At 47.2% G+C, this 20,969-nt stretch overlaps 1 protein-coding gene across 2 annotated transcripts in view; it reads left to right on the plus strand.

Annotated features, from left to right (window-relative positions):
• The window catches only part of tln2b (talin 2b), a 320,826-nt gene that overhangs the window by 35,257 nt on the left and 264,600 nt on the right, over positions 1 to 20,969 (plus strand). The window contains exon 1 of one of the 2 annotated variants that reach the window (XM_067973306.1): positions 15,871 to 15,947. The exons of the other annotated variant lie outside the window; for it this stretch is intronic. The gene's annotated coding sequence lies outside the window, so the exon portion shown is untranslated. Of the gene's footprint in view, positions 1 to 15,870; positions 15,948 to 20,969 lie in introns of those variants that run through there. 2 annotated transcript variants of the gene reach the window in all.

Here is a 20,969-nt window from a genome sequence, read left to right on the forward strand (position 1 = left end):
TTAAGTACTTTTTGAAGTGTAATCACTGTTCGAATGTACGAAACACCAATTTGCGCACAGCAAGATCCCACAAACTGCAATGTGATAATGACCAGATAATCTTTTTTTAGTGATGTTGGTTGATGGATAAATATTGGCCAGAACACCGGGGGGAGAACTCCCTTGCTCTTCGAAATAATGCCACGGGGATCTTTCGCTTCCAGCTGAGAGGGCAGGCGGGGCCTCGGTTTAACGTCTCTTCCGAAGGACGGCACCTCTGGCAGTGCAGCACTCCCTCAGTACTGGAATGTCAGCTTCGATTTTATACTCGAGTCTCTGGAGTGGGACTTGAACCCACGACCTTCTGACGAAGAGGCGAGAGTGCTCCCCACTGAACCACGGCTGACGTGTAGTAAATTGGGCGGATAGGAGGGCCAGGACCTGTGCAAAACAATTTGCCATTTTGCGGGTAGCACAGAGGCCTGCTGCGTCGGAATTCTGCCCTCATTTCAGTGGGCCCCTCTGGAGAGGCTGGAGAGCCCAACTCCAATCTGATAAATACCCTGAACCTTGGCCTCAGAGAGTGAGACATCTCTAGTGGCTGGAAGTCCTAGCCTCTCCTTGCTCCCAGAGATGCTCCCCAATCCAAGTCCCGATTATCCAGTCCAAGCTCAAAGCTGTCAATCGTCCATGCTGAAAGACCCAGCAGTAGCAATTACTGTCCAGAATGTTGATGAGTAGATTCTGGTTCCAAGTGGCTGTTTACTGCTTGGCCATGAATAATTTAGTTAGCACCTAAAACAAAGCTCCCTTATACTGACTAATTTCCAGACCAAACAATCTGACCTGGTCCCATCGAGAAATTGTCCCCAGGCCGTCACTTTATCTCTCGTTTCTGAGTCAGAAGGTCTTGGTTTCAAGCCCCACTCCTTGAGCACGTAATCCAGGCGCATTGCACCGAGGCCTTCTCAAGTGGATAGAAGAGATCCAAGGAAATTATTTGAAGAAGAGCAGGGGAATTCTCCAGGTGGGAACTCTTCACATCCACCTGAGAGGGCGGACGTAGCCTCGGTTTAAAGTCGAGACGGCACCTCCGACAGTGCAGCACTCCCTCAATACTGTCGGCCTAGATTTTGTGCTCGAGTCCCTGGAGTGGGCCTCGAACCCATGACCTCTGACTCAGGCGAGATTGCCAAGGCTGACACCTGATAATTACAAGTTGGAAAAGTAAAATAATTCGTATGGGAACAGGAGTGTCCAAGCTTTTTGTTTGTAAATCCATGTTCCAATTAATTTACAGAAGATCTCAAGCTGCAGATACAAACCGATTTTGGGGGTTTTGCTTTTAAGATTTATCCACCAATGAGGTAACAGCCCTTCCCAAATCCCCAGTCCTGCAGAATTCAAACAACGCAAAGAAATACAAGTCCAAACCAGAATGAAGTGCCTGGGAATTGGGGGCTGCTTTCTGAGGCTTTCGGGTAACATTTGGACCCACAGGAGATAGTTTGGACGCCCCCCCATCCCGCAGGTCGATCTTGAAACTTTTGCCCTGTTTAATTTTGCCGAAATATCTTGTACGAGGCCATAATAAGGAAGTAGATTTCCAGATGACAAAATGGGAGTTTGAGCAAAGAGTGATGAGTAATTGTGCAACCATGTTGGGGAAAGATTTGGACCTTTGAGGTAATTTGGGCCAGTAGGTGGCAGATGCAATTCAATTAGGTTAAGTATAAAATTTGTTTGGGTGCGAGGGGCTAAAGGGGAAATGTATGTTAAATGGGGCAACTACATATCCTCTCGAGATCTGGATGTTATAACGGATAAATTTACAATAGTGTTCGCCCAATGCTTGGCTGCGATTTAAGAACAAAAAGGTCACATGCGGGGTTCTATCGGCAGAGGGAGAGAGCATAAGTCAATGGAGTTCATTGCACAAGGTGTCAGACCCCATGGTGAGTACCGTGCGCAGTTCTGGCCACCTAATGACAAGAGGAGCATTATCGCAACAGAGATGGTACAACGATCACCAGGATAAGTGCAGATAGCGTAGGCCATTCAGTCCATCTTTGGATAGAGACCAGATATCTCCTCCAACCCATCACCCGCCCAACACAGTATACAGCTGTCTCTTGAATGATTCTATACACTGGGAATCTTTACTGTGAGGAAAGATGGAGGAAGTTGCGTTCTTTGTTGAAGTGGGGACTTCAATGCGATGAACAGAGGGGTTTGGATGAGGAAGGAAACTGGCCACGGTGATCAGCAAATTAATCTCTTGTGACATTAAAACCAAAATCAAAAAGTAATTGAAATGATTTGATTGGCTTGTCTTTGATTTTTTTTTCTGCTGACGTTCCATTTTTGACTTGTAGATTTTTGAATTTCATGATTTTCTTGCATTCCTTCCCCATACTGATTGGTACGTTCTCTACCTGTCCAGTTGTGAATTGCTGTTCTACAAATATAGAATTTCAGCAAGGAATGTGGGAGATCGGCAAAAAAATTAGGAGAAGGTAGGCAGAACTCCTTGTGTAAAGGTGACTGGATAAGAGCCACTGAAGCGAATAGTGGACATGGAGTCAAGTAGTTACCTGGTATCATTCTGGATTAGTGGGATATGGGAGACGGTGGGAGGGTCGGGTTAGGTGGGATATGGTGGGAGGGTCGGGTTAGGTGGGATATGGTGGGAGGGTCGGGTTAGGTGGGATATGGTGGGAGGGTCGGGTTAGGTGGGATATGGTGGGAGGGTCGGGTTAGGTGGGATATGGTGGGAGGGTCGGGTTAGGTGGGATATGGTGGGAGGGTCGGGTTAGGTGGGATATGGTGGGAGGGTCGGGTTAGGTCGGATATGGTGGGAGGGTCGGGTTAGGTGGGATATGGTGGGAGGGTCGGGTTAGGTGGGATATGGTGGGAGGGTCGGGTTAGGTGGGATATGGTGGGAGGGTCGGGTTAGGTGGGATATGGTGGGAGGGCCGGGTTAGGTGGGATACGGCGGGGGGGTAGGGTCAGGCGGGGGGGTAGGGTCAGGCGGGAGACTGCGGGGGGGTCGGGTCAGGCGGGAGACGGCGGGGGGGTCGGGTCAGGCGGGCGACGGCGGGGGGGTCGGGTCAGGCGGGAGACGGCGGGGGGGGGTCGGGTCAGGCGGGAGACGGCGGGGGGGTCGGGTCAGGCGGGAGACGGCGGGGGGGTCGGGTCAGGCGGGAGACGGCGGGGGGGTCGGGTCAGGCGGGAGACGGCGGGGGGGTCGGGTCAGGCGGGAGACGGCGGGGGGGGGTAGGGTCAGGCGGGAGACGGCGGGGGGGTAGGGTCAGGCGGGAGACGGCGGGGGGGTAGGGTCAGGCGGGAGACTGCGGGGGGGTAGGGTCAGGCGGGAGACTGCGGGGGGGTAGGGTCAGGCGGGAGACGGCGGGGGGGTAGGGTCAGGCGGGAGACGGCGGGGGGGTAGGGTCAGGCGGGAGACGGCGGGGGGGTAGGGTCAGGCGGGAGACGGCGGGGGGGTAGGGTCAGGCGGGAGACGGCGGGGGGGGTCGGGTCAGGCGGGAGGGTCGGGTCAGGCGGGATACGGCGGGGGGGTCGGGTCAGGCGGGAGACGGCGGGGGGGGTAGGGTCAGGCGGGAGGGTCGGGTCAGGCGGGAGACGGCGGGGGGGTAGGGTCAGGCGGGAGGGTCAGGTCAGGCGGGATACGGCGGGAGGGTCGGGTGAGGCGGGAGGGTCAGGTCAGGCGGGAGACGGCGGGGGGGTAGGGTCAGGCGGGAGGGTCAGGTCAGGCGGGAGACGGCGGGGGGGTAGGGTCAGGCGGGAGACGGCGGGGGGGTCGGGTCAGGCGGGGGGGTCGGGTCAGGCGGGAGACGGCGGGGGGGTCGGGTCAGGCGGGAGACGGCGGGGGGGGTCGGGTCAGGCGGGAGACGGCGGGGGGGTCGGGTCAGGCGGGAGACCGTAGGGTTCGGTGGGATTGAGATCATTCAAAAATGCTTTCTTCAAAGCGGTCTTATTTTTCTTTGACTTGTGGCCTGTGCTCAGAGTGGTGGCGAATAGTTAGGCAAGAAAACCTGTTGTAATTCAATCCTGTATTTAGAATAATGAGTTAACCTGGGGCTGTGGGCACTGACCGTAATCGGCAACCAACCAACAACTTGCATTTATATCGGGCCTGTAACCTGGTAAAACGTCTCTCGGTGTTTCACAGGAGTGGTAATCAGACAAAAACTGATACCGAGCCACATAACGAGATGTTAGGGCAGGTGACCAAAAGCATGGTCGAAGCGATAGGTTTTAAGGAGCGTCTTAAAGGAGGCGAGAGGCGAAGAGGTTTCGGGAGGGAATTTCAGAGCACAGGGCCGAGGTAGCTGAAGGCACGGCCGCCTGTGCTGGCAGGAAGGGAATCGGGGATGCGCAAGAGGCCAGAATTGGAGGAGCGCAGAGATCTCGGAGGGTTGTAGGGCTGGAGGAGGTTACAGAGATAGGGAGGGGGCGAGGCCACGGAGCAATTTGAAAACAAGGATGAGGATTTTAAAATCGAGGCATGGCTGGACCAGGAGCCAATGTAGGTCAGCGAGCACAGGAGTCGTGGGTGAACGGGACTTGGTGCGAGTTAGGATACGGACAGCACAGTTTTAGATGAGCTCATGCTTAAGGAGGGTGGAAGGTGGGAGGCCAGCCAGGAGAACATTGGACTGGTCCAGTCTGGAGGTAAGAAAGGCACGGATGAGGATTTCAGCAGCAGATGGGCTGAGGTGGGTGGTCTTGGCGATGGAGAGGATATGGGGTGGGAGGCTCAGCTCAGGGTCAAATCGGTGGCCAACTGTCACAGTCCAAGTGGTGAAAAAAGGCCGATCTCACCTGCCCCATAACACGGCTTCACACCATTCAGAATACAGGGCAGCAGCTCCGGTGATATTTAATTGTGAACCGTTTTGAGTGTTTGTTTTCGAATCTGAGATCTATTGAGAAATCATTGTCCTTTGACGATTAGTTTCTAAAATACGCTTGGCACTCTGATACAATGAGTTTGTGGGATGGGTGCGGTTTTAAATAGTCTCTTCCGCCTGTATTCTTTTTCTTTGAAACTTCAAACACCTACAGCGTTTATTATTTTTCCTGAAAGAGCTGATTTCACTCACTTCCTTTTAACTGCTGACGGTTGAATGTCCTGCATTATTTTGCGTTTTCATTCAGTGACCTGCTTTTTTCCATGCAGTTTCATAATTGATTGTATTTCTGAGTATCCTGAAAGGAGAAATGAATCGTTCCAGGTTATGGGCTGCCTTGGACTGAGGATTCTGGTCTCGCTGATTTTATTTTCTATGCTGACCTGTGGGAGACAATTTTTAAAAAATGGGTTGAGTTTAACTGGTCACTATCCTGGAACCAAACATTTAGAACTGAAGCTCACCACTGGAATTGCTAAAACCTCAGTGTGAGGTACATTTGCTTCAACAGTTCGCACATGAAAATTATGTTTGTGTGCCCGGGCGCGGGGTGTGCACATTGTGTATGTGTGTTGGGTCATGCACGTTGTTTCAGATGAGCTGTTAAACTGAGGCCCTCTCAGGTGAATGTGAAAGATCCCACAGGTACTATTTTGAAGAAGAGCTGGGGAGTTCTCCCTGGTGTCCTGGGCCAATATTTATCCCTCAACCAACATCACTAAAAAAAAACAGATCAACTGATCATTTATCACATTTGCTGTATCTGGGAGCTTGCTGTGCACAAACTGGCTGTCCTGTTTCCTGACATTAGAACAGTGGTTTCAAAAGTAATTCATGAGTTGTAAAACGTTTTGGGACATCCTGAGGATTCAAAAGGGGTTATATTAAAGCATCTTCATTCTTTGTTCTTCTTCCCTTTCTATCGTTATTTCTTTTTTCCCCGATTGCTTTTTTCTTTCTGTCTGTTTTTCTTTCCTTTTATCTTTCCCATCTTTATTTCCTTCCTTTAGCTTCGCTTGCTTGTTCATGTTTCCAAACTGTTGTGAGGGAATTGAGGGGCAGGGGGGAAGCATTGATGAAGTGTTTGCAACATTGGTGATGATCATTACTGACTTCAGATCTCTGGCGATGGCAGTCGCACAGGTTAAAATAGCGTGTAATGCCTTCGATTTACACAATGCAACATAAAATTACAAGGGGCCTGTTTTTATGGTATCGAATAAAATTTACAGGCACACAGTTTTGAGCCTGGAGAAATTGGAACGAGGTTTGTTTGAGCTGGCATGGATATAAAGCACAGCATTTCCTTTGGAAGATTTTGAATCTTGGGGATGTACAGGGATTTGCTGCGAGAGCTGGAATGGTTAGTGAATAGAGAGCTGACAGCAGCTCCAATTGTGATTGGACCCGATGTTGAAATGAATTAATTTCCTTTTTGTGACCTCGCCGTCACTTTTCATTCCACTGTCCTGATTTTTGAATGAGGGGCCAAGTTTGTAACTGCAATAAAGACAGGAAAGCTGTTTCCGGGAGAAATCCATAAATAATATCATTGGAGGTACAGCAGTGTAAAGTACAGATACTTGGTTCTGTGGGAGCATGGAATCATAGAAAGTTACGGCACAGAAGGAGGCCATTCGTCCCATCATGTCCATGCTGACAGAAAAAGAGCTATCCGGGTTAATCCCATTTTCCAGCACTTGGTCCGTAGCCCTGTAGGTTATGGCACTTCAAGTGCACATCCAAGTACTTTTTAAATGAGTTGAGGGTTTCTGCCTCTACCACCCTTTCAGGCAGTGAGTTCCAGACCCCCACCACCCTCTGGGTGAAAACATTTCTCCTCAGCTCCCGTCTGATCCTTCTACCAATTACTTTAAATCTATGCTCCCTGGTCACTGACCCCTCTGCTAAGGGAAATAGGTCCTCCCTATTCACTCTACCTCATCCCGTCGTAAATTTATACACATCAAGTAAATCTCCCCTCAGCCTCCTTTGTTCCAAAGAAAACAACTCCAGTCTATCCAATCTTTTCTCAAAGTGAAAATTCTCCAGCCCTGACAACATCCTTGTAAATCTCCTCTGTACCCTCTCTAGTGCAATCACATCTTGCTTGTAATGTGGTGACCAGAATTGTACACAGTACTGAAGCTGTGGCCTAACCAATGTTTTATACAGTTCTAGCATAACCTCCCTGCTCTTATATTCTATGCCTTGGCTAATAAAGGAAAGTATTCCATATGCCTTTTAACCACCATATCTACCTGTCCTGCACTCCAAGGTCCCTTTGTTCCTCTACACCTCTCAGTATCCTCCCATTTATTGTGTATTCCCTTGCCTTGTTTGCCCTCCACAAATGCATTACCTCACACTTCTCTGGATTGAATTCCATTTGCCACTTTTCTGCCCACCTGACCAGTCCATTGATATCTTCCTGCAGTCTATAGCTTTCCTCCTCACTGTCAACCACACGGCCAATTTTTGTAGAACTGCAAACTTTTTGATCAAGCCCTTCACGTTCAAGTCCAAATCACAGAATCATAGAAAGGTTACAGCATGGCAGGGGGCCATTCAGCCCATCGAGTCTGTGCTGGCTCTATGCAAGAGCAATCCAGCTAGTCCCACTCCCCTGCCCTATCCCTGTAGCCCTGCAGACTTTTTCCTTACAAGTACTTATCCAGTTCCCTTTTGAAGGCCATGATTGAATCTGCCTCCACCACCCCCTCGGGCAGTGCATTCCAGATCCTAACCACTCGCTGTGTAAAAAAGTTTTTCCTCATGTCACCTTTTTGGTTCTTTTGCCAATCACCTTAAATCTATGTCCCCTGGTTCTTGACCCTTCCGCCAATGGGAACAGTTTCTCTCCATCCACTCTGTCTAGACACTTCATGATTTTGAACACCTCTATCAAATCTCCTCGCAACCTTCTCTGTTCCAAGGAGAACAACCCCAGCTTCTCCAGTCTATCCAAGTAACTGAAGTCCTTCATTCCTGAAATCATTCTAGTAAATCTCTCCTGTGCCCTCTCTAAGGCCTTCACATCTTTCCTAAAGTGCGGTGCCCAGAACTGGACACAATACTCCAGTTGTGGCCGAACCAGTGTTTTATGAAGGTTTATCATGACTTCCTTGCTTTTGTACTCTATGCCACTATTTATAAAGCCCAGGATCCTGTATGCTTTTGTAGCCACTTTCTCAATCTGCCCTGCCACATTAAATGATTTGTGCACATATAATCCCCAGATCTCTCTGTTCCTGTACCCCTTTTAGAATTGTGCCCTCTAGTTTATATTGCCTCTCTTCGTTCTTCCTACCGAAATGTATCACTTTGCATTTTTCTGCATTAAATTTCATCAGCCACATGTCCGCCCATGCCACTAGCCTGTCTATATCCTCTTGAAGTCTATCACTATCCTCCTCACTGTTCACTACACTTCCAAGTTTTGTGTCATCTGCAAATTTTGAAATTGTGCCCTGTACACCCAAGTTCAAGTCATTAATATATATAAAAAAAAACAGTGGTCCCAGACTGACCCCTGGGGAACACCACTGTACACCTCCCGCCAGTCCAAAAAACAACCGTTCACCACTACTCTGATTCCTGTCCCTTAGCCAATTCTCTATCCATGTTGCTACTGCTCCATTTATTCCATGGGCCGCAATCTTGATGATAAGCCTACCGTGCAGCACCTCCTCAAACCCCTTTTGAAAGTCCATATACACCACATCAACCGCATTACCCTCATCTACCCTCTCTGTTACCTCATCAAAAAATTCTGTCAAGTTAGTTAAACATGATTTGCCTTTAAGAAATCCGTGCTGGCTTTCCCTAATCAATCCACACTTGTCCAAGTGACTGCTAATTCTGTCCTGGATTATCGAGTCTAAAAGTTTCCCCACCACTGAGGTTAAACTGACTGGCCTATAGTTGCCAGGTTTATCCTTACACCCTTTTTTGAACAAGGGTGCAATATTTGCAATTCTCCAGTCCGCTGACACCACCCCTGTATCTAAGGACGTTTGGAAGATTATGGCCAGTACCTCCGCAATTTCCACCCTTATTTCCCTCAACAAGCTAGGATGCATCCCATCCGGACCGGGTGACTTATCTACTTTAAGTACAGCCAGCCTTTCTAGTACCTCTTCTTTCTCAATTTTTCTCCCGTCCAGTATCTCAACAAGATCTTCCTTTACTGAGACTCTGGCAGCATCTTCTTCCTTGGTTAAGACAGATGCAAAGTACTCATTTAGTACGTCGGCCATGCCCTCTGCCTCGATGAGTAGATCTCCTTTATGGTCCCTAATCGGCTCCACCCCTCCTCTTACTACCTGTTTACATGCCTGTTGAAGACTTTTGGATTCCCTTTTATGTTGGCCGCCAGTCTATTCTCATACTCTCTTGCCCCTCTTATTTCCTTTTTCACTTCCCCTCTGAACTTTCTATATTCTGCCTGATTCTCACTTGTGTTATCAACCTGACATCTGTCATACGCCCCTTTTTTCTGTTTCATCTTACTCTCTATCTCTTTTGTCATCCAGGGAGCTTTGGCTTTAGTTGCCCTACCTTTCTCCCTCATGGGAATGTACCTAGACTGTACCTGAACCAACTCCTCTTTAAAGGCCGCCCACTGTTCAATTACAGTTTTGCCTGCCAATCTTTGATTCCGATTTACCCGGGCCAGATCTGTTCTCATCCCATTGAAATTGGCCCTCCTCCAATTGAGTATTTTTACTTGAGTGGTCCATGTCCTTTTCCATAGCTATTCTAAACCTTGTGATACTATGATCGCTGCTCCCTAAATGTTCCCCCACTGACACTTGCTCCACTTGGCCCACCTCATTCCCTAGAACCATGTCCAGCAATGCCTCCTTCCTCATTGGGCTGGAAACATACTGGTCAAGAAAGTTTTCCTGAACACACTTCAAAAATTCCTCCCCCTCTCTGCCCCTTATTATTACTATCCCAGTCTATATTAGGATAGTTGAAGTCCCCAATTATCACTACTCTATGGCTTTTGCACCTCTCTGTAATTTCCCTGCAAATTTGCTCCTCTATCTCCTTTCCACTAGTTGGTGGCCTATAGAATACACCCAGTAATGTAATGGCACCTCGATTGTTTCTTAACTCTAACCAAATAGATTCTGTCCTTGACCCCTCCAGGACATCCTCTCTCTCCAGTCCTGCAATATTCTCCTTAATCAATACTGCCACCCCCCTCCTTTCTTCCCTTCCCTATCTTTCCTGAACACCTTGTATCCAGGAATATTTAGTACCCAATCCTGCCTTCTTTTGAGCCAGGTCTCCGTTATCGCCACATCATTTTCCCATGTGGCTATTTGTGCCTGCAGCTCACCAACCTTGTTTACCGTGCTTCGTGCGTTTACACACGTGCACTGCAAACCAGTCTTAGACTTTCTTGTACTCTCTCTTAGTCTGATCCCACCTAATACTGTACTATTACTTGCTCTAGTGCTATCTTTCTCCCCCGATCCTTTGTGCCCCTTGTTTCTCCTTTCCATTGCTACATCCTGGTGCCCATCCCCAGCCAAATTAGTTTAACCCTCCCCATGAGGACATTGGTCCCAGCTCCACTGAGGTGCAACTCGTCCGGCCTGTACAGATCCCACCTTCCCCAGAACTGGTCCCAATGCCCCAGGAATCTAAAGCCCTCCCTCCTGCACCATCTCTCCAGCCATGCATTCATTTGCTCTATCCTCCTATTTCTATGCTCACTTGCGCGTGGCACCAGGAGTAATCCGGAGATTGCTACCTTTTGAGGTCCCGTTTCTTAATCTCTTTGCTAACTCCTTAAAATCTTCCTGCAGGACCTCATCCCTCTTTCTACCTATGTCGTTGATACCGATATGGCCCACGACCTCTGGCTGTTCACCTTCCCCCTCCAGAATATTCTGCAGCCGCTCAGTGACATCCTTGACCCTGGCACCATGGAGCCAACTTACCATCCTGGAATCACGTCTGCGGCCGCAGAAATGCCTGACTGCTCCCCTAATTATCGAACCCCCTGTCTCTATTACTCTCCTGAACTTTCTCCTCCCTCCTGTGCAGCTGAGCCATCCCTGGTACTGTGGACTTGGCTCTGGCTGCACTCCTCAGAGGAACCCTCTTCCCCCATCAGTATTCAGAACCTAAATCATTAATATATACCACAAAAAGCAAGGGACCTAGTACTGGGCCTTCCGGGACCCTGCTGGAAAAAGGCTTCCAGTTGCAAAAACACCTGTCAACCATTACCCTTTGCTTCCTGCCATTGGGCCAATTTTGGATCCAACTTGCCACTTTCCCTTGGATCCCATGGGCTTTTACTTTTTTGACCAGTTTGCCATGTGGGACTTTGTGAAAAGCCTTGCTAAAAAACCGTGTACACTACATCAAATGCAATACCCTCATCGATTCTCCTTGTTACCTCCTCAAAAAATGTAATCAAGTTAGTCAGACACGACCTTCCCTTAACAAATCCACGCTGACTGTCCTTGATTAACCCGTGCCTTTCTAAATGACGATTTATGCTGTCCCTCATAATCGATTCCAGTAATTTGCCCACCACCGAGGTTAGACTGACTGGCCTATAATTACTCGGTCTATCTCTTTTTCCCTTTTTAAACAATGATACATTAGCAGTCCTCCAATCCTCCGGCATTACGCCTATAGCCAGGGACGATTGGAAAATGATGGTCAGAGCCTCAACTATTTCCTGTCTTGCTTCTCTTAGCAGCCTGGGATACATTTCATCCGGGCCTGGTGATTTATCTACTTTCAAAGCTACTAAACTCTTTAATACTTCCTCTCTCACAAAGTTTATCCCATCCAATATTTCACACTGCTCTTCCTGAGCTACAATCTCTGCATCGTCTCTCTCTTTTGTGAAGACAGACACATGAACTATACCTACATCATCTGCCTCCACACACAGGTTACCTTTTTGGTCTCTATTAGGCCCTACTCTTCAGTTATTCTCTTGCTCTTTATGTATTTATAAAACATTTTTGGGTTTTCCTTGATTTTACTTGCCAGTATTTTTTCCTGCCCTCTCTTTGCTTTCCTAGTTTCCTTTTTAATTTCACCCCTGCACTTTCTATACTCCTCTAGGCTTTCTGTAGTATTGAGCTCTTGGTATCTGACATAAGCTTCCCTTTTTTGCCTTATCCTACCCTGTATTCTCCTTGTCATCCAGGGGACTCTAGATTTGGCAGTCCCACCCTTTTTCTTTGTGGGAACATGTTTACTCTGAACCCCTTGAATCTCCCCCTTGAATGTCTCCCACTGCTCTGACACTGATTTACCTTCAAGTAGCTGTTTCCAGTCCACTTTTGCAAAATCACTTCTCAGCTTAGTAAAATTGGCCTTTCCCCAATTTAGAACTTTAACTCCTGTTCAATCTTTGTCATTTTCCATAACTATGCTAAATCTAACTGAATTATGATCACTACCACCAAAATGCTCTCCCACTGATACTCCTTCCACCTGCCCAGCTTCATTCCCTAAAACTAAATCCAGAATTGCTCCTCCCTCTCGGGCTTGCTACGTACTGGCTAAAAAAGTTCTCCTGAATGCAATTTAACAATTCTGCACCCTCTATACCTTTTATACTGATTGTATCCCAGTTAATATTCGGGTTGTTGAAATCCCCTACTATTACTGCCGTATTGTTTTTACACTTCTCAGAAATGTGCCTACATATTTGCTCTTCTATCTCCCTCTGACTGTTTGGGGGTCTATAGTCCACTCCCAGAAGTGTGACTGCCCCTTTTTTGTTCTTTAGCTCAACCCCTATGGCCTCATTTGATGCTCCTTCTAAAATATCATCTCTCCTCACAACTGTAATTGTTTCTTTAACCAATATTGCCACCCCCCCTCCGTTTTTAGTAGGTTGAGTTTTTAGTGCAGTTAACACTCCCTCTCTCGAATGGCTAACAGCTTGTCGTTCTCATATTAATATCTGTTCAGTTCTTTGTCTTATTTTCACACTTTGATACTTGTCTCCCTGGTAAACAGATTGGTGTACAGCTGTGGCTCAGTCGGTAGCACTCTTGTCTCTGAGTCAGAAGGTCATGGGTTCATGTCCCACTCCAAGACTTGAGCACATAATCTAGGCTGACACTCTCAGTGTGGTACTGAGGGAGTGCTGCACGGTCAGAGGTGCCGTCTTTTGGATGAAACATTAAACCGAGGCCCTTTCTGCCCTCTCAGGTGGATGTAAAAGATCCCACGGCCACTATTTCGAAGAAGAGCAGGGGAGTTCTCCCCGGTGTCCTGACCCGTAACTTCAGTACTGAGGCACTAATCTGACGCTTTACCTGATCATTTAGAAGCTCAAACAAGCAGCTGAGCTGTGTGATTGATCGAAGCAACCAAGTGACACTTTACCCAACCAGTCCGAGTGCTTTTGATCAAGAAATTGGCACTTCACGAGGCCCGCCACAGATTCTTCATTACGGTAACACCTGAAGATGTTCAACCAAATGTTAAAAGGCAATGAATTAGTGTAATAAACAGCAAGAACAACATGCAATTATATCACACTTTTAATGTAGAAAACGTCACAAGGCGCTTCACAGGAGTGAGATCAGACAAAAAAATTGATACCAAGCCAAAGGAGACAGTAGGAGGCATGACTGAAAGCTTGGTTGAAGAGATAGGCTTTAAGCAGGGTTTGAACGGAGGAGAGGGGGGTTTCGGGAGGGAATCCCAGAGCTTAGGGCAGAGATGGTTGAAGACTCGTCCAATGGCGAAGTGAGTGGGGGATGGACGAGAGACTAGAGTTGGAGGAGCACAGAGATCTGAGGGCTGGAGGGCTGGAGGAGTTTAGAGATAGGGAGGGCCGAGGCGACGGAGGGGTTGGAACACACAGATGAGAAATGCAAATTTGAGGCGTTGGGGGAGTGGGATCCTGGTTGAGGGATTTTATTTGCTTCGATCAGCGTCAGGATGAACTTGGCAATTGAAGTGAAATTGAAGAATGAGTTGCCTGCCACCTCCTCCTGTGCAGTTGCTGTCAGATTTCATCTGGAGACGGCTGCACTGTTTCAGATGTTTTTGATACAGTGGAGCTGAACACAAATCTCGGAAGTGCCGAATGAATTGAATGAAAATCTAATCTCTGAAGCTGGGAGGTTGAGAGTGCGAGGCAAAAACATTGGAGCTTTGATTTCATTGAAGGAGACTTCCAGGGAACTGGTGAGGTGAGTGACAGTGATGGGTTAGTTGTACAAGTTAGTGCTGCTACCACTTGCTGAAGTGGGATTTAATGATGTGATTAGGATGTATGCTGCTCTTCAGGAACTGAATGATGAATCCACGCATTCAGAATGTTGTATGTTCCGAAGTATTTTTGTGTAATAAGATTGTGTAATACCTTATCAAGGAGTCGGTAAGGTGGCTGCAGCACAGTGAGAATGGTACCACTGAGTACTTGTGAGTCTCTGGCGATCCTGAACTGGACCCACAGTTACTCCTTAAACTACTTGGAAAGTCAATTCCCAGCTTGCCGAATGTGGGCGATAACTAGAATGCAGGAAAAATATATATTGTGACTTGTAATGTGAACTCGTGTGTTGTCCGCCATAGCTCAGTGGGTAGCCCACTCTCGCCTCTGAATCAGAAGGTCGTGGATACAAGCCCCACTCCAGAGATTTGACCGCAAAATCTAGGCTGACACTCCCAGTGCAGTACTGAGGGAGGGCGGCACTGTCGGAGGTGCCGTCTTTCGGATGAGATGTTAAACCAAGGCCCCCTCTGTACTTTCAGGTGGACATTAAAGGTCTCGCCGCTATTTGAAAAGGAGCTCTCCTGGTGTCCTGGCCAACATTTATCGCTCTATCAACATCACTAAAACTGGTCGTTAACAGATTGCTGTGGGATTGTGCTATGCACAAATTGGCTGCCACATTTACAACAGTGATTACACTTGAAAAAAGTACTTCATTGGTTGTAAAGCGCTTTGGGATGTCCTGAGGTCATGAAAGGCACCGTATTCTCCAACTCTTGGGTTTGCTGTCTTTGGATTTGTAGCTCTGTATGTTCCAGCTCCTTGCTTGAAATTTCTGCATACCAGATTACATGAGTAATTGGCTGGCTTATTCAGGCCTCCCAGAGGAGATGTTTGTTTCACGGCATGGTCCATGTGAATTGAACTCTAAATTTATGCCTTGAATGGATTCCCAGTGGCAGTTAGCTGAAATTTGGCTCCTTTGACCTGATTGGCAGTGACATCTTTGTGGAAGGAACTTGTCATAACTGAGGTGCACCTTGTGATCCCAGCTGGATTATTCCAGGGCACAAATGAGTTAATGGATATTCCAGCTGGTAGTCACACATTAGCGAGGGCATCCTGACTGACTTGGATATTTAGTGTTGTGCACTGTTGCAATGGAAACTAATATTTATCGATGTGATAAAGCAAAAAGGACCAAAATAGTTGGCACCGTCTCTTCGAATAGAACAGTTGAAGTTTCATACTTGAAGTATTTTAACCAGGTGAGAGTTCTTCTCGATAAATTAATAATTGTCACTCATTTTATTGTAAACTGAATGTGGAACAATGTAAATATTGAATCGAGAATGTTCTCTTCATATTGAAATGTAACCAAATAAGGTTTGCGAGCTCCGATTCTAAATATGAAAGTAAAATATACGTGGATGCAATCTAAAGCACAGAGCGAGTGAAACCCACTCAGTGTTAAATTACAGGAACAATGACGAGCGAGAGCAGAGGGTCGGCAGAGCGCAGAGTAGCCGCAAGGGTTTAGAGCGGAGCGCGGAAAACAAATTGGGAAAATTTGCAAAAGTTACGTCGCAGTCGACGTAGCCTGTGAAAGCGAAGCACGGGATAAGGCGGCCGAGCGGAGGGCGCGGCCCGGGATAAGGCGGCCGAGTGGAGGGCGCGGCCCGGGATAAGGCGGCCGAGCGGAGGGCGCGGCCCGGGATAAGGCGGCCGAGCGGAACGTACAGGGAGCCGAGCGAGAAATTAAGAAAATGTCAAAAATTGACGTCACGACAAGGAGAAGCGTCGAGGGCAAGTCAGTAAGTAATTTAGTTGATTGGTTAGTGTTTATAATGGTTGGTTAGCGTTTTTTATTGGTTAGAGTTTTTGTGATAGATAAACAGCCTTAAAGCTAAACAGACAGTTTAAATAACTGTTAACTAACATGGCAGGAGAGCTGGGGCCCGTCGCATGCACATTCTGTGCCATGTGGGAACTCCAGGACACTTTGTGTAACCTGGAGAACCAGGTGTGCAGGAAGTGCCACCAACTGCTCGAGCTCGACCTCAGAGTTTCTGAGCTTGAGGTGCAGCTGGCATCAATACAGTGCATACGGGAAGCTGGGAGTTTTGTGGATAGCAAGTTTCAGGAGGTGGTCACCCCACCGCAACAGAGAGTTCAGGCGGAGAGAGAGCGGGTGACCACCAGACAGACTAGGAGGAACAGGCAGGCAGTGTCGGAGTCCCCTGGGAGTGTGGCACTCACTAACCAGTATTCAGTGTTGAGTCCCAGTGAGGGTGTTGACACCTCGGGGGAGTGCAGTCAGGAGCAAATCCACGGCACCGTGGGAGACTCGGCTGCACAGGGGGTCAAAAGCAATGCAGTTGTTATGGGGATTCGATAGTCAGGGGGATAGACAGGTGTTTCTGCAACCACTGACGTGAGTCCTGCATGGTGTGTTGCCTCCCTGGTGCCAGGGTAAAGGACCTCACTGAGAGGGTGCAGAACATTTTGGGGGGGAGGCAACAGCCAGAAGTCGTGGTCCATGTGGGAACCAATGACATAGGAAGGAAAAGGGTCGAGGTCCTGCAATCAGAGTTTCAGGAGCTAATGAGGAAGTTAAAAAGCAGGACCTCTAAGGTAGTAATCTCTGGATTACTCCCAGTGCCACACGCTTGTGAGTATAGGAATAGTGGGATAAGACGTTAATGTGTGGCTGGAGAAATGGTACAGGAGGGAGGCCTTCAGATTCCTGGGGCATTGGGACCAGTTCAGGGGCAGGAGAGATCTGTTCAAGATGGACAGGATGCACCTCAACAGAGCTGGGACCAATGTCCTCACGGGGAGGTTAACTAGTGCTGTGGGGAAGGGTTTAACCTAATTTGGCAGGGAGATGGGCACTGGGATGAAACATTAGAGAGGAGAAACAAGGTGCACAGAGAACTGGGAGAGACAAGTAGCACGAGAGTAAAGAATAGTTCAGAAATAGGAGGGACCAGATGGACCAAATGTGAGGCATTCTAAGATGAGTTTGGAGTGCATGTGCGTAAATGCAAGTAGCGTGATAAATAAGGTTGGTGAGCTGCAGGATCAAGTTGCCACATGGGACAATGATATAGTGGCAATAACAGAGACCTGGCACAAAGAAGGGGAGGATTGGGCTCTTCATAGTCCTGGCTACAAGGTATTCAGGAAAGATAGGGAAGGAAAGAAAGGAGGGGGTGGCAGTATTGATTAAGGAGAATATTGCAGTGCTGGAGAGAGAGGATGTCCTGGAGGGGTTAAGGACAGAATCTATTTGGTTGGTGTTAAGAAACAATAGAGGTGCCATTACACTACTGGGTGTATTCTATAGGCCACCAACTAGTGGGAAGGATATAGAGGAGCAAATTTGCAGGGAAATTACAGAGAGGTGCTAAAGCCATAGAGTCGTCATAACTGGGGACTTCAACTATCCTAATATAGACTGGGATAACAATAATAGGGAAATAGGGAATGGAATTTTTGAAGTGTGTTCAGGAGAACTTTCTTGACCAGTACGTTTCCAGCCCAATGAGGAAGGAGGCATTGCTGGACTTGGTTCTAAGGAATGAAGTGAAGCAAGTGTCAGTGGGGAAGCATTTAGGGAGCAACGATCATAGTATCATAAGGTTTAGAATAGCTATGGAAAAGGACATGGACCACTCTAAAGTAAAAATACTCAATTGGAGGAGGGCCAATTTCAATGGGATGAGAACAGATCTGGCCCGGGTAAATTGGAATCAAAGATTGGCAGGCAAAACTGCAATTGAACAGTGGGCGGCCTTTAAGGAGGAGATGGTTCAGGTACAGTCTAGGCACATTCCCATGTGGGAGAAAGGTAGGGCAATTAAAGCCAGAGATCCCTGGATGACAAAAGAGATAGAGAGAAAGATGAAATTGAAAAAGGGGCGTATAACAGATGTCAGGTTGATAACACAAGTGAGAATCAGGCTGAATATAGAAAGTTCAGAGGGGAAGTGAAAAAGGAAATAAGAGGGGCAAAGAGTATGAGAATAGACTGGTGGCCAACATAAAAGGGAATCCAAAAGTCTTCGACATGCATGTAAACGGTAAACGGGTAGTAAGAGGAGGTTTGGGGCCAATTAGGGACCAAAACGGAGATCTGCTCATGGAGGCAGAGGGCATTGCTGAGGTACTAAATGAGTACTTTGCATCTGCCTTTACCGAGGAAGAAGATGCTGTCAGAGTCTCAGTAAAGGAAGATGTAATGATACTGGATGGGCTAAAAATTGAAGAGGTATTTGAAAGGCTAGCTGTGTTTAAAGTAGATAAGTCACCTGGTCCGGATGGGATGCAACCTAGGTTGCTGAGGGAAGTAAGGGTGGAAATTGCGGAGGTACTGGCCATAATCTTCCAAACCCCCTTAGATATGGGGGTGGTGCCAGAGGACTGGAGAATTGCAAATGTTAGACCCTTGTTCAAAAAAGGGTGTAAGGATAAACCCAGCAACTACAGGCCGGTCAGTTTAACCTCGATGGTGGAGAAGCTTTTAGAAATGATAATCCGGGACAAAATTAACAGTCACTTGGACGAGTATGGATTGATTAGGGAAAGCCAGCACTGACTGTTAAAGGCAAATAGTGTTTAACTAACTAACTTGATAGAGTTTTTTGATGAGGTTTACAGAGAGGGTTGATGAGGGCAATGCGGTTGATGATGTGTATATGGACTTCAAAAGACGTTTGATAAAGTGCTGCACATTCGGCTTGTCATCAAGATTGTGGCCCGTGGAATAAAAGGGGCAGTAGCAGTATGGATACAGAATTGGCTAAGTAACAGGAAACCGAGTCGTGGTGAACGGTTGTTTTTCGGACTGGAGGGAGGTTTGCAGTGGTGTTCCCCAGGGGTCGGTGCTGGGACCACTGCTTTTCTTGATATATCGTAATGACTTGGACTTGGGTGTACAGGGCACAATCTCCAAATTTGCAGATGACACAAAACTTGGAAGTGTAGTGAACAGTGAGGAGGATAGTGATAGACTTCAAGAGGATATAGACAGGCTGGTGGCATGGGCGGACACGTGGCAGATGAAATTTAACACAGAAAAATGCGAGGTGATATATTTCCGTAGGACGAACGAGGAGAGTCAATATAAACTAGAGGGTACAATTCCAAAAGGAGCAGAGAGATCTGAGGGGTATATGTACACAAGTTGTTGAAGCTGGCAGAGCAGGTTGAGAAAGCGGTTAAAAAAGTATACGGGATTCTGGGCTTCATAAATGGAGGCATAGAGTCCAAAAGCAAGGAAGTTATGATGAACCTTTACAAAACACTGGTTCGACCACAACTGGAGTATTGTGTCCAGTTCTGGGCACCGCACTTTAGGAAAAACGTGACTGCGTTCGAGAGGGTGCAGAAGAGATTTACTAGAATGATTCCAGGGATGAGGGACTTCAGTTACGTGGATAGACTGGAGAAGCTGGGGTTGTTCTCCTTAGAGCAGAGAAGGATGAGAGGAGATTTGATAGAGGTGTTCAAAATCATGAAGGGTCTAGACAGAGTAGATAGACAGAAACAGTTCCCATTGGCGGAAGGGTCAAGAACCAGAGGACACAGATTTAAGGTGATTGGCAAAAGAACCAAAGGTGATATGAGGAAAAACTTTTTTACACAGCGAGTGGTTAGGATCTGGAATGCACTGCCCGAGGGGGTGGTGGATCGTGACTTTCAAAAGGGAACTGGATAAATACTGCAAAGGAAAAACTTGCAGGGCTATGGGGATAGGGTGGTGGAGTGAGACTAGCTGGATTGTTGTTGCATAGAGCCGGCACGGACTCGATGGGCCGAATGGCCTCCCCCCGTGCTGTAAATGTTCTATGATTCTATAGGAGTGGGGTGGCTGTATTGATCAAAGAAACTATTACATGAGGGGTCAAAGAGAGAATTTATTTGGTTAGAATTAAGGAACAATAGAGGAGTTATTAAGCCACTGAGTGTATACTATAGGCCACCAAATAGTGGGAAGGAGATAGAGGGGCAAACTTGCAGGCAAATTACAGAAAAGTGCAAGAACTATAGAGTAGTGATAATGGGGGATTTCAATTATCCTAATATAGACTGGGATAGTAACAGTGTAAAGGGCAAAGAGGGGGAGGAATTCTTGAAATGTGTTCGAGAACTTTCTGTAACACTGTATTTCCAGCCCAACGAGGAAGGAAATAGTTCCAGATCTAGTTCTGGGGAATGAAGTGGGGCAGGTGGAGCATTTTTCGGTGAGGGGAGCATTTGGGGAACAGTGATCATAATATCATTAGGTTTCGAATAGTTATGGAAAAGGGCAAGGAACAATCAAATGTGAAAATGTTTAAATGGAGGAGGGCAAATTTCAGTGAGTTAAAAAGGGATCTTGCCCAGGTGGATTGGAATCAAAAATTAATGCTTTGCCTACCAATTTAACAATGGGAGGCCTTCAAGGAGGAGTTGGTTCGGGTACAGAATAGACACATTCCTACGAGGGGGAAAGGAAGGGCATCCAAAGCTAGAGCTCCCTGGATGACTAAAGATATAGAGATTAAAATGAAACAGAAAAAGGAGGATTATGATGTATGTAAGGTTTATAATATAGCAGAGAACCAGGCTGAAAACAGAAAGTTAAGAGGAGACCCTAAAAAACAAAGGGGAATAAGGGGCAAAGAGAGAGTATGAGAATAGATTAGCTGCTAACGTAAAAGGGAACATATTAATAGTAAAAGGGTAGCCGAAAGAAGGGCGGGACAGATTAGGGTCAAAAAAGATCTTCTTGTGGAGGCAGAGGGCATGGCTGAGGTACTAAATGAATACTTTGCATCGGTCTTCACTAG

This window comes from Heptranchias perlo, chromosome 38 (genome assembly GCF_035084215.1).
Source record: "Heptranchias perlo isolate sHepPer1 chromosome 38, sHepPer1.hap1, whole genome shotgun sequence".
Classification (NCBI taxonomy): Eukaryota; Metazoa; Chordata; class Chondrichthyes; order Hexanchiformes; family Hexanchidae; genus Heptranchias; species Heptranchias perlo.